Source organism: Manacus vitellinus, unplaced genomic scaffold (assembly GCF_001715985.3).
Source record: "Manacus vitellinus isolate BGI_N305 unplaced genomic scaffold, ASM171598v3 scaffold_59_pilon, whole genome shotgun sequence".
In the NCBI taxonomy this organism is placed as follows: domain Eukaryota; kingdom Metazoa; phylum Chordata; class Aves; order Passeriformes; family Pipridae; genus Manacus; species Manacus vitellinus.
Window position 1 is genome coordinate 1094408 of NW_021940681.1, and position 13591 is coordinate 1107998.

Sequence of the window (13591 nt, forward strand, 5' to 3'; positions counted from 1 at the left end):
ACAGAAACCAGATCACCTGAGAAATAGAAAGATGCAGGTTAGCTTATTTTCCAAATTAACAAAAATGCTATGGGTTTTAATAGAACAGTTCTAATCACTTTACCTGAGAAATGCTTTGAAAGTGAGTTACTCATCCAAGACACCTACTGAACTGAGAGGCTCCAACAATGTTGACCATTCAATATCTCAGATAAGTACCCAGTTGCGTTTTGACTTTGATCCTGATGCATTAAGTGTCTATTAGATCACCAATCTGGTACAAATATCTAAATCTGCCCCCTTCCTTCTTATGCCTGACCGAACTTACCGTAAGTAAAGCTATTGCAGACAACAGAATTAAATTCTGAAAGTTGATGATTTTTTTATGTGAAACTGAACTCCATTGGTGTCTGAAAGGTACAATATTGTCTGTCTCGTGCTGTATTATCTAAATCAGCAAGACCATTCCTCTCACACTGCTTGTTCTGAATCTGGTCTGAAGTGTCTAATACATGCCATTCCACATGGGCAGCACATACTACTCAATCCCAGTGCAAACTTTATTAAGGTTCCAGTTTTGTAAGGTGCTTTAGCCTGTGCTTAATGAATGTGAGTAGCTCCATTAAAGCAGGAAGAGTGTATCATCTATTGCTGCAAAGCACTACAGTTCCCTGAACTCTAAAGGAGATATGGAAATGTATACTGGCTGCAATTTGATGTAGAGAAAATATTTATAGATTGTACACTACTCATCTGTTTAAGTACCCTGCTGAGAACTCTCTCTGTAAGGATTACTGGTACTGGAAAGCTGAAAATGTCTGTTTAAATTTGACCCAAATTTTAGCTTTCATAGAGGTGCAACCAAAAGTAGTATCAATGTGGTTTCCATGGAAATATAGTGTGTATAAAAGTAAATACCAGACTTTCACCTCAAACACTGAAACTTTTTGCTACTGCATCAGTCTCAGAAAATCAAATCATGTAGAAACAACAACAAGAGTAACTAACCTATTTTTCATTACCTGGCTGTGAAAAGTGCACAAAGTAAACAAACAGTATAGAGAAAATTCAATTATGTTTTCTGATTTATTTTGTTTTTACTGATCCAATTGGTGTAATAAAAATGAGGAAAACTGCATATTAAGACAATGTACTAGAACTAGAAATCACATGGGTATGGCTGTGGTTGCTTTAACAGATTATATCATCACGTAGCAATCCACATAACTTGCTAGAAACCTTAGTTCAGTGTCTTTTCAGGAAGCGTCCTTCATAAAGAAATACATCCAAGTCATGGTCCAAAGTGATGATGCCCAGGGTGTTTCTGAGATTATTTCATTTATAACCTTTTGATAAAGCATCATTTCAGCACAGCCTTTCAGAGTCCATTGGGAAAGGGACTGCATGAATTAATTAAGTTCCACATCCAGAATGACATATCGGTATGCTTAGTTCTTTCCTGAAGAGCTGAGATTTACTTCAAAATCTTTCATTAGGCCTTGGCAACTAAAATTTAGGTCTGTTTTCTTCCCAGCTTCTCTTCATTCCATCCCACTGAGAACAAGCTGCCCATACGACTGCCCCCATCTGCACACATTGGTCCGTCCAGCTGCCTGTGCTACTAAATATCTCTGTCTGCACTGCAGTCCCCTGCTGTCCACCACCAATCCAGCCCAGCAACATGCTTGCTTGTATTCTGTTGTTCGTAGTTCTGTGATGTGCAGCTGTGCACAGATGTATTCAGAGCATTACTACTGCCTCACTGTCTTGGCTGCATCCTGTGACTGACTTGGTCAAATTTATCCACTGAGCAGCAACCCATTTGCCCCTGAACAGTTCTGTGTTCCTACCACTTGCAGAGTAATTGAATAGCTGGTTGCCCTATACTGTTCACAGATCCTTTTATTCTACATAGCACCCTATGCCATTTTGTGTCATTTCACCATCCACAACAGCACCTTCAGAATCTCTTAAATCACGAGCAATTCCTCTTCTGGGTGGTATCTAAGTCATTGTAAAGAAACAGCCAGCACATTTAGAGCAAAATATTTAATACTTTCTTTACTCTTGTAACTCTTTGAGTAAGTGCCACTGTAGTGCCATACTCATCTCCAAACCCATGACCTGACCCTTGTTATTAGTCACCAGCTCAAATGAATCAGACAGGGTTTACTCCTGCTAAGGAAAAGTTTAAACATTCTTTTTCTTCTCTCTTTCATTGAACATGTTCTGGAAGAAATGAATGACAAAGAAGCCCTCTCAGGTCATGTGATCTTCACCTTCTGCAGTAGTTAATTGTTGACAACAGGCTACTCATCAAACGCTTTGAATTGCCTGGCTCCCAGGCAATGTTGAATTCAGCAGCTCCCTTAGGAGAGCTAGAAATATTTCCAGTGCTAGGAATATTTCCTGCTACTCATGCTAAATTTGCCTGTGTTCTGTTATTCTAGTTGAGGGTCACATCTTTTTTCTCACTCGGATTCTTATGGAGGGAACCCCAGGCATGAATCTCCTGCCACGGTTATTTAATTGAGTCAAACAGCTGTGTTCAGTATTGCCTCCTTTTATCTTGAAAAGGGAAAAGAAATCCCTTTTCTCCCCAGATCACAGTATTTCATACACTTCTGAAGACAAGCAAGTTTGCTACACTTTTGTTCACATCAAGGAAGACCTTGCTTTATAGAAAGTCTCTCCAAAATGAACAGAACAACCTCCAAAGTGACAAAGCATGTATAAAATAAAATCTTGATCTGCACATTACACCAGGAAAAGGAACCAACACTAGCATGTCCTACAAGCATCTGGGATGCTGTCATTAATACTACTAGCCTACCTTCAGCTTGCTGTCAGTTGGTAGAGCTGCTGCTATGTCTGCCCAGTTTGTTCCAAATGTCAAGCTTGTTTGCTCTCTCATGCATGCTGTCACTCTTTCTGTGTTCCCTCTGCTTTTTAAAGACAACGCAGTGCTGTTTATCTCACTTATCCCTGTCCCTCTGAGCTCCCAGTATGACCCTGGTGCTAACCACAGGTTACTTGAACTAAACACAACACAGAACTCTCAAATCCAGGTGGCACCTGGCAATTTATGAGGCTTAACCACAAAATTCACATAAACAAGGTCATCTTGTGTGAGACTCCTGAGCTCTGAGATAAGTATGCAGACACTCTCTGAGGAGCACCTGCACTGTTTTTTAACACAAAGATTTGCATTTGGCTTTCTTCTTTATAGTTTCATAGCTGATTTCTTCACTGTTAACTCTTAGAGAGCAGAACCTAGTCTCTGGCCACACTGGTGTTGCACATCAAAGCTATTTCATTGAAGATCAATGTCCCACTTCCTCAGGTCAACAGCAGCCAAGCCAAGGGTGAATTAACAACAGGGATCACAAAATGTGTTTCTCCTGATACCAGTATTTAATTTTCATGGATATTGCCTCTTTGGTGGTGTATGTCTGGGGCCTTGAAGGCCCTGGGCAGGGAGGACAAATCAATAATATGGAAGTTAGCTATATACATATTGAGTAACTGTTAGATACTTAACCAGGTATAGGCCATACATGGCTACAAACAGTGGCCAGTAGAGTGTCTTTCCTGGAGAAGCCCAAGAAGACTCAGGCTTAGTTTCCACAGAGCAACCGTCTTAAAAACTGACTCAAAGTGGAAAGAAACCAAATTTTTTCATACAACAGCACCCTGAAAGTTTTCAGTCTCCACACATAAAATTGTGTGAAAATTCTAGTGATCCATCAAGTCCTTTCAAATGTGAACATAAGTTCACACTCCAGAAGTAGGAATTTGCAATAGTTGCATAACTACATAAACACCCAAGCATTTTTCTTTCTCGGGAGACTCTGTGATCCTGCAGGACTCAAACCCATTTTCGACTTGCACTGTCTTCCCTGAGAAATTGGCTGAGGCAGGCCATTGGGCTTTGATTGCGGGTCAGGATCTCCCAGTTAGTGTGCCTCCTACCTGAAAGCATCTGATGTCAGCCAGAAGAAAAATCAGCAAAATTGTACTGTTTGACATTTGCTATATCTAAAAGAGATGAGAGGATCCCCACTCTATTATCCACTCTGATGTTACAACGCTTTCAATTTTTAGAATCATAGAATCTTTTGGGTTGGAAAAGACCCTTAAGATCATCAAGTTCAACTGCAAACCTAACACTACCAAGTCCACCACTAAATCATGTCCCTAAGTGCCATGTCAACATGTCTTTTAAATACCCACAGCTATGATGACTCAACCACTTCCCTGGGCAGCCTGTTCCAACACTTGTTCAGCCCTTCTCATGAAGAAATTTTTCCTAATATCCAATCTAAACCTCCCCTGGTGCAACTTGAGGTGAGCCATTTCCTCTGTAGAGCAACCCCCACCTTGGTACAACCTCCTTGAAAGGAAGATATTTGCAGAGAGCAGTAAGGTCTCCCTTGAGCTTCCTTTTCTCCAGGCTAAAAAACCCCAGCTCTCTCAGCTGCTCCTCACAGAATTGTGCTCCAGACCCTTCGCCAGCTCAGTTGCCCTTCTCTGGACACACTCCAGCACCTCAGCATCTTTGTTGCAGTGAGGGGCCCAAAACTGAACACAGGCTTGAGGTGAGACCTCCCAAATGCTGACTACAGAGAGGCAATCACTGCCCTGGCCCTGCTGGCCACACAATTTCTCATACAAGCCAGGGTGCCATTGGCCTTCTTGGCCTCCTGGGCACACTGCTGGTTCATGTTCAGCTGGCTGTCGAGCACCTCCGGGTTCTTTTCCACCACGTAGCTTTCTAGACACTCTTCTCCAAGTCATTCTCTGTGGTGGTTAGTGTCACAGGAATACTGCCGAGGGGCACTCTGGGAAATGTAGTTCCTGATGCTCTATCGCACATGCTCCTTGGATGTGATTGGCTGAGGATGGTTTATTACTTTTTGAACTGCCCATATAAGATGCCGTTGTTCTCAATAAAGTTGGTTCAGACACTTGGAACCCCAAGCGTCGGGGTCTGTGCCCATAGTGCCATCAATTCCCATAAGATGATGTCTTGGAGAAGTGATTAGTCCTGAGTGTTTGTGCCACATGGGAGACCAACAGTTCCTACTAACTAGTGTAATGATTCATGCCAGAGCAAATAATGTATAGAGAAAGAAAATAATGTATGGAATATGCAATGCATGGAGAAAGTAAAAAAAGTTCAGGTATCAAACCCTCATATCCTTGCTTAGATTCTAATACACGCAAAACCCTAATATGAAATAAATCCCAACCAAAACCATCTGAATGGGATTGTCAGGATAAGGTGGAAAAGAAGTCATAGATATCATTCCAGGCCAAGGCAGAGTGGGAGAAGGATGTAATGTCTGAGGCATTTATATACCTCTGAGAATATTAGCTGGCTAGGGCTTGAGCTTAGCTCTTCAATTGTTTTGCCTGGACTTCCTATCAACCTGCCTATTTTTACTATTCACTCCCTAGCATTTGGAGAGACCTTTTCAGAAAAATATCAGATCGGACTGCAATACCAGATATCAATCAAAATCACTCTCTGCAGTCACATACTGAATTCCTCTCTTATCTTGAAATGGCAGGCACCACTCCCTGACAATACACATTGTTAGCATTAAGGAATTTCAGGGCTCTTTGAGAAGTTTAGCAAATCTCGCCCTCTGGGGTACTTATTCAGAACTTCACCCAGGTAGCTGGCTACCTCTACCATTCCCCCAGGAGCTCGAGTTCGCATGCAAAACTGCACTGTACAGGCATCAGCTTCTTTATCAAAGGAACCACATGAGCATACATAAGCTTAACCAAGTGCTTTACTTTCAAGTAGCCAGGAAATCACCTTGAAAAAATATTGTCTTGTAGGGATACAGCAGGCAACTAAAGATTTTAATTTATCTCAAATTGCTACAGCTTTGGATGTGGTTTATGTCCATATGAGCATAATTGCTCATACAATTTCAGCTGCACAGATCTAGTGCTGGAAAATGATTTTCCTGTGCCACTGGCACCACCGAGTGGAGAAAAGCATTTTTGCATTGCTTTCGCTTACAGCATGGGCATTAATATATGACCAGGGGCCTAAGCCATACAGATTTGGAAACTTCTCAATAAAAGCATTTAATTTAAACTTGGAATAAAAACTCCAGATAAGTTCCTTGAATTCTCAATTAAAATAGGTTGGACAGCAGTGCTCTGGGCACCTTGCCAATTAGTAGTATTTTTTTAGTCATGGAAAACCCTCCATCTAAGGATATTTGTTTTACAAAGCCCCATAATGGTAAATTTCCTCGTTTTACAGCTAATGAAAGTAGCATGCAGTTTGATCACTGGGCAGGAGAAAAAGGATAGCTCTGAAATTCAGCTAGTTGTCCAGGAGAGGGTCCACAAAGTATTTATTGGTTTATTTACTCTTAATATCATTCCTTCTTTATTGTGATATTTTGGAGCCCTATGTAATGGCCCAGATATCTCTCTCCGCCCTTACTCTTAACTTCCTGGCAGATCCTAACAAGAAACGTAAATATGTTCTGGACACAAACAGTGCTCGGAGGGGTGCGTTAGTGCCTGGGATGCACCTTGGCTCCAGCAGCATCCTGCAGTCTGAGAGCTCAACACTCGGAGGGAGACAGGCACTGTAGCGATGGCACCGGCCACTGATTTCCAGCTCCCAAGGACTGTGGCGTGTGGACAGAGACACTGAAAACCACTGAAAAAGTGGTTTCACAATCCCTCCACCCCCAGCTTATATCCTCCCAAACGCTGGGAACAGCAGTTGTTTTTTTTGATTTAAATGTGCGTTAATATGAGATTCTTGCCAAGAAAACTCTCCGATGCAAACAATCGAATTCCTCTCGTTTGTTTCTAAGGAAATGAAGATGTCTGTGTGTTCACACTGTGCCGGTATTTCACTCACAACTGGCCGCTGTCCAAACCCCCGGGAGAGGTTCCCCCCAGCGCTCGCCCCGAGGGAGGAGCGCACCCGGCCTCAGTGCCTGCAGGGGTTCCCAAGGGCCAGCTGAGGTTGAGAGAGGAAATTATTTCTGATAAGAATTTGTTTAACACAGAGAAACGGCTTTTTTGCGTATCCCGAGCCCTTTACGCACACACCACCCCCACCCTCTCCAGCTTTCAGTGCCTCATTTTTAACAGCGTTCACAACGGAGCCCAGAAAAGCATCCTGATGGCTGTTCACAGGAGCCTCAGCAGCGTAGTAAAGGCCGGCGGAGCATAAAGATTCGATGCTCACACAAACACCGCTGGTGACGGTTTTATTTCTTTTTAAGGGGCGGGATGACGGCGGCACTGCCCTCCCGCCGCCCTGGCGAGGCGGCCCCGCCCCCCCCCCCCCCGTGTCGCGTCCCCTCCGCGGCGGCAGGAGGCGCTGCAGCGGGCCGTGGCGCCTCGGGCGGCCCCCGCTCGCTTCAGCCGCCGCTCCGACGCCTCCCGAGGAGAAGCGGAAGCGGCGGCGGGCGGGGATCGCCGCGGGTCGGGTGTGAGTCCGGGCGGGCCGCGGGGGGCGGCGAGGGCGGGGCTGCGGCGGGCCCGGCGGCTGTACGTGGAAGCGAGGGCCGGCCGGTGCGCCGGGCGGGAGTCCGGCCGGCGCGGGCTTGTGGCGGCGCCCGGCACGGAGCGTTTCCCCCGCCGGGCCGGGGCTGCCGGCTCGGAGCGGAGCCTGCGCCCGCCCAGCCCCGCGGAGCTCTGCGGCCCCTTCCCCGAGAGCGGGCTCGGGGCTCGGAGCAGGGCCGGGGGTGCCTGCGGTAGGGCAGGGCGGTGATGGGGCTGAGGCGCCGGCCTGCGCTGCTCCGGAACTGAAAGTGTGCCACGATCTGAGACCGGCCAGCGCGGGCTCCGAGATACACTGGTTTACCTGGCTGGGAGCCTGGCTGAAATGACCTTGTGTTGCCTCTTAGCTCCCCATGGCACTGCGGTGGGAGCGTGAGCAGCCCGTGGCTCTCGAGTTGTGGTCCCCCTTGTCTCGAGCACATCAGCTTAACGTGGGCTCTGTTTTTCCCAAGTGAAGTGAAGATACAAAGTAAATTCTTCGGTAACACGTTAAGGGATAATTATCAAGATGGGTTACTATTCTAAAACCGACAGCTCTGTTTTCTAGTAGAGACTGGCAGTATTTTATATTTAACGATAATTAACACGAGTAATAAATTACGACTTCAGTAGTACTTTCCATCAATTTCGTCTGGTTTAGATAGGTCATGCCGAGTCTTTTCGTACTTAAACGGAAATCTCAGTGTAGGTGGGAGGAAAATGTTCTAATTATATCCCTTATACCTAGTAGTTAAAGCTTGCCGAAAATATTTCTTCGTGTTTGCCTCTGACAAGTTCTGCATGCTGCAGAACTATGAGCTGTGTGGTTTTTGTGTCTTAGATACCATTGACTGAGTGATAAATACAGGGTTGATTTGAAGTTTCGGTGAGGGACAGGTAGGAAAAGGAATGGGGGAACATCTCCCATGCATTTTATGCTGTGTTCACCAACTGTGTTAACACTTGCAAGCAAACTGTTTTGCCTTTCCATTGTGTGAAAAGGCCATAGAACTAGTCCTTATAGTAAAAGAAGGAAAAAACATGCTGATAAAACAAGCTGTATTAGTTTTTGTATTATTTTGTAGATATTGCTTTGGGTATAATTCTTCTGCATACTCCACATTACCTTCAGCTTTTCCCAGCAGGTGAAGATTTGTGAAGCTCAGTCAGACTCCATTGAATGGCAACCTGTCAAGACAGAAATAGCTTTTTTAGATTAGCTAAGCAAATACAAAAAGGTTTTAGATCCAGTCTGTGAAAACTGGTGATAAAAGATTCTGGGTATAAAGCATGTCAAAAAGACAATGAAAGTAAATATAAGGTGGACTGAAAAGGAGAAATGTTTTAATTGTTTCAGAATGTCTGCTTAATTCACTGTTTGTTTTACCAGTCTCAGATTGTTTTACTAATGCCAGATACAAGCTTGTAGAGGTAGATGGTAATTAAATCTAGCCCTGAGACTGTACCTAACATAAATGACATTTGTTCATAGCCATGCTTCTCCCTGCCTCTTGAAGTGCTTTCTGCCCTGGTGTTTACTTTGTCCCCATTAGGCAGCACCTTAAAGTCTCTTCAGATCTTTTGAGGGATGTAGAAAGGCACAATGCATATCTCAGTGTGTTCTTGGTGTAGGGAGAGCAAAGGGAGAACAGAGGCCAAAGAGCAGAGTCACTGCCAAAGTAAAGAATTAAATAGTATTGTTCTTCTCAATAACAATGCTTTCCTTATATTGTTATTCTCAACAATTCTCAATGGATTGTATCTAGAAGTTAATAAACCGAAGAAAGGTTTGGGGGATTTTGGCTTGGGTTTCTTTTTTGGTTATGGGAAAACCCATGGAATATTTTGGTGTTAAATACAGTATAGTACGCTTCCACTGCTCACTAAAATGAAATTTGTTTTGACATACCTAAGTAGGATAAAATATGAATGTAACTGAGTGTGCCACCATTTAGTTTCCTAAGTAACATTCAGCATGAAAATACGTATGTGATTAGAGCCTGACAGCATTCTCTCCAAATAAAAAGAAATCACCTGGAAAATTTCAAAACTCCCAAGAGCTGCTCTGCTTCAGCATCAGGAGCTCTTGATAGTGTCTAATGAGCTCTGAATGTTGTTCAATTCTATTTGCCTCAAACAAAAATTCTTCTGTGAAGTCTTCATGTTCGCATGTTAGAATGTTAAGTATAGTGGTTATCCAAAAGACTTGAAAGTCTTAGCGGGTACTGCTATTAGAAAAAAAAAAAATTGCTACCTCAACAAAATATTTGCAGCATGCTTGCAGACTTTTATAAGAAACCAGAATTTGTTTTTTGCAGTTACAAGTTCTGCCCAAATCTCTTATTGCTTTGGCTTGTCTAGACATTTGATAGCTTTTAAATGAAAGTGTTTTATGGTATTAATTAAAAGGAATTTGCATAATTTCATATGTTCTGCCTGGATGAGGCCACAGTGATGATAGTTACAAACCTCATAATGGAAACACATGGTGCTTATCAGTTGTCAGTAGACCATTAATTATTATGCCTGGGAATAAGTGTTGCAAGTATTGCTCCATAAAATTATCCAAAGTCACTCCACTGGTCCGTCAATCTCATGACCCAGAAATCTATACATAAAAAACTGTTCTCAGTGGGAGAAAAGACGAAAAGAGAGGAGTTTGGCCAGTTTTTCTGTTGGTGTGGTGCTCAAGGCATTTCCCCTTCTGGATATCTGCTGGCCAGGCTGCAAGCAAATTAATTATGTTTGTGAACTTCAAGTAAGAAAAAGGATTTGGAGTAGTCCTCTGTATTGATTTCCTTATTTATATGGCTAATCAGTGTGAATTTTCTAGGAAAGGGCATGTGGAAATTAATTGTATTCAGTACTTAATGATTAATATTAAAAGTTTTTTATCTTATGGAAAGTGATACTTTCTCTGTACAGTATTCCTTCACCTTTGCCAAATGCTCAAAGGTATTGTTTCATATTTCAGTATAAATAGGATAAAATGCCTAATTTTATTTCCTCCTTATTACTCTAATGATAATGTGATTTTCCAGGCAGTCTGAAGATATCTTCTGATACCAGCAATATTTTTTCATTTAGAGGAATTTCTGAATTAATCCCGTGGCTCTCTGGAGCATGAAAATCTGTAAAAGTTCTACCTAAGCACCATATACTATGGGACTTGACAAATCAGAGTAGACAGTTTTGTTGCATGCGTTAATTTAAAATATGGGCAGTTTAAATTCTGTTGTGAAATCATTGTTTTGTCAATCATAAGGTACATTATTCTTGCAGGAGTTTGCTCTTCTGGTTTGAGTGTGCTAGCTCACATCAGCCTAATCACTTTGTAATGCAGCAGTGTAGATAGCAACATAGCACGGGTTATTTAGTGAAGAAAGGGTTCATTATGGTTTGAAGTTGGAAGAGTAGTATGGGGACTCCCTGTAGTCTTAACTGTCTTTTCTGGGGCATGACAGCTTGATCTTTAGGGCATTCCCACATTTCTGCAGCAGAGGTAATGATCAGACAAGTTCTGACCATTACCATTTGGCCTGGAAAGCACCTCCCTTTCTATTGTCAAACAATACAGCTGTTGCCTTGGAGAGTGAAATCAGCCTTTGCTAGCCCAAGGACTGGGTACCTCCCGTGCAAGCTAAAGCCCATTATCTCTCTACCCATCAGGCGTGATAGGACTTCCTAGCTTTAGAAGAGGGTACTTCAGGCACATTACCAAACACAGTTTAAGGCTTTCTCTGCCTGAGAAACTTCACTCTAGCAAAAACAAGAATTACCATATAATGATCTAGTTTAATTTCTGTTGTTCCTGGATCTGAAAGCTGGCTGTTGGGCAAACAAAAAAGGTTTAGAGAGCAGTCTAGCAAAGTGTTTAATGTATTAAACTAGTAACATTAGAACAAAGGATTAGTTGTAAAGGCTGTGGTATACACAAGGTGTAAGTTAATACCTGGATATTGTTGTGCTTGCATTTGACTCAGTTCTGTTTGGCACAGAGGAAGAATACCAACTATTATCAATAGGAAGAATGATGTGGGTTTTGGGAGATGTTAGTATAGTTTTGGGATATATATTAGTTTGAATTTTAAAATCCATCCTCTTCCAGCCAAAGCATTTTTTAAATTCCCCAAGGGAAGAACATGAAAAACTGCTTCAGTAGGCTCACAAACTGTCTGCTCCACCTTCATTGGGGAAAACACCTATCATTAAACATTCAAAGTATACTTTTCTGTAGTCAGTTTTGCACTAGCACTGCTCTGTTCAAGATTGAATCTGTGTTCCTGCTCTTGGAGGGTAAAGTAACTGCCACAAGAAACAGAACTAATTCCTACTATAGTAGTTAGAACTCACAGAGGAATTGTTTTAAACTATGCTGGAGTAATCAGACCTCGGTTAGTGGTCGGAGTAACAGCAGTATGCATTTTTATTTGAAAAATTGTGCCTTGCCCCACACCTATAAATACGTGTGGAGGAAAGACTTCCTTCACAGATAAGATGAAATGGGTAAGAGTAGTAGGAGGAATCCTGTCTTAGAGAAAACAGGAACAAAGTTTAAAATCTGGCTTTTAAATCACCTTGTTTAAGTTGCCTCTTTGTGCCTGAATTTCCCAATTTAAAAAGAGCCAATAATATTTGCACTTCTTTTTTTATGAACCACTCGGTCATGTGCTGACAAAAAGCTTTATGTAGAAGTGGAGTATATCACTGAATAAGGGGATTTTTGTGTGCGTCTGGGATGTTGACTGGTTGCAGTGACTCATTCATTAAAATGACTCTGGTATAGGAGTTTTTTTCTGTAAACTGAATGGACATACTGCTGTTTCTGTAGAAACAATATAAGGGGGTAAAGAGTTCAGCTAGTGTTCAAAAAGTTCAAAAAGCGTTCAGCTAGTGAGATTATACCGACTCAGATCCTGTTTTCTTCCTTATAAGAGCAATATTTGAAATAGTATGGGTTTTTTCTTAGTAACAGCCCAAGAGAAGAGTCACACACTTCTTTTCAATTAATGTGAGAACTGAATTTGGGTAAAGTTATTATATTTTTCTCTCTGCGACTTCCTGAATTCCTTTGTGACATCACTAAAGGGATATATGTTCCTCTTCCCTTTCTTAGTCTCAGTAAATATACCCTTGTGGCTTAGATTTATGTGAATTTTTCAGTCCTAGGCTGGCCAGTAGATTCTAATATGCTGCATACCAACATTCCCACTCCATTGGCCCAGTTTGATTCCTGTGATTTTTCATAATATGTGGACTAAACATCCTCTGCAGCAGTTGCTAAATAAGTTATATTAGTTTAACAATGGAAGCAAGTTGGGTTTTTTCCTCCAGAAAGATCTACTGATGGCACTCTAAAAAAAAAAAATCTGTTACAAGGCATCTTTATAAACATTGATTCTTCTGCTTCCATTCTAAGTCATTGGGAGAGTTGCTCCCTTCATGGGATTAAATTGATCATGACCTGGCTGAAGCTGCTGGTGAGAATGTACTTGGTGTTTAGTGTGTATTGCTGTTGTGCTTAGGAGCCTTGATTAATAAAACCTGTTGTGGGTAGATAATGTATAGGGATAATACATTGGAGTGGAGAACAGTAGAAGTGAACACCTCTCCTTGAGTGCAGTTCCAGGCAGCTCTGCTGTAGAGTTATTTCTGCATAAAGTGAGCATTGCTGACCTGTACACTACAAGTCAAAGCTGTCAAACTGCGCTTTGAGGCTCTGTACCTTAATGGTATTTTGGAAATGTCAAGAACGCTGATCTTCAAATACTTCTCATACCTCTACATATCTCAACAATATGGAAAGTTACATATTTACAGAACAAAATAAAAGTTCTGTTTTGATTCTGACTGTAGCTGACCTAAATATGGTAACTTTGCCTGTTTGGTTTTGTTCAGTAGATCTGCCTTTTTTTTTTTTTTCTTTTTTTTTTTTTAAGATCTGGATAGCTGGGGAAAAAAAGCTCATGCAGTATTAGCATGGACAGTATTGCCAGCTGTTTATCATGTAGATGGCCTAAAGCACATTTCTGTGATGTTGCATGTGTTCAAAATACATTCCCAGTAAATGCTAGTTGAGACC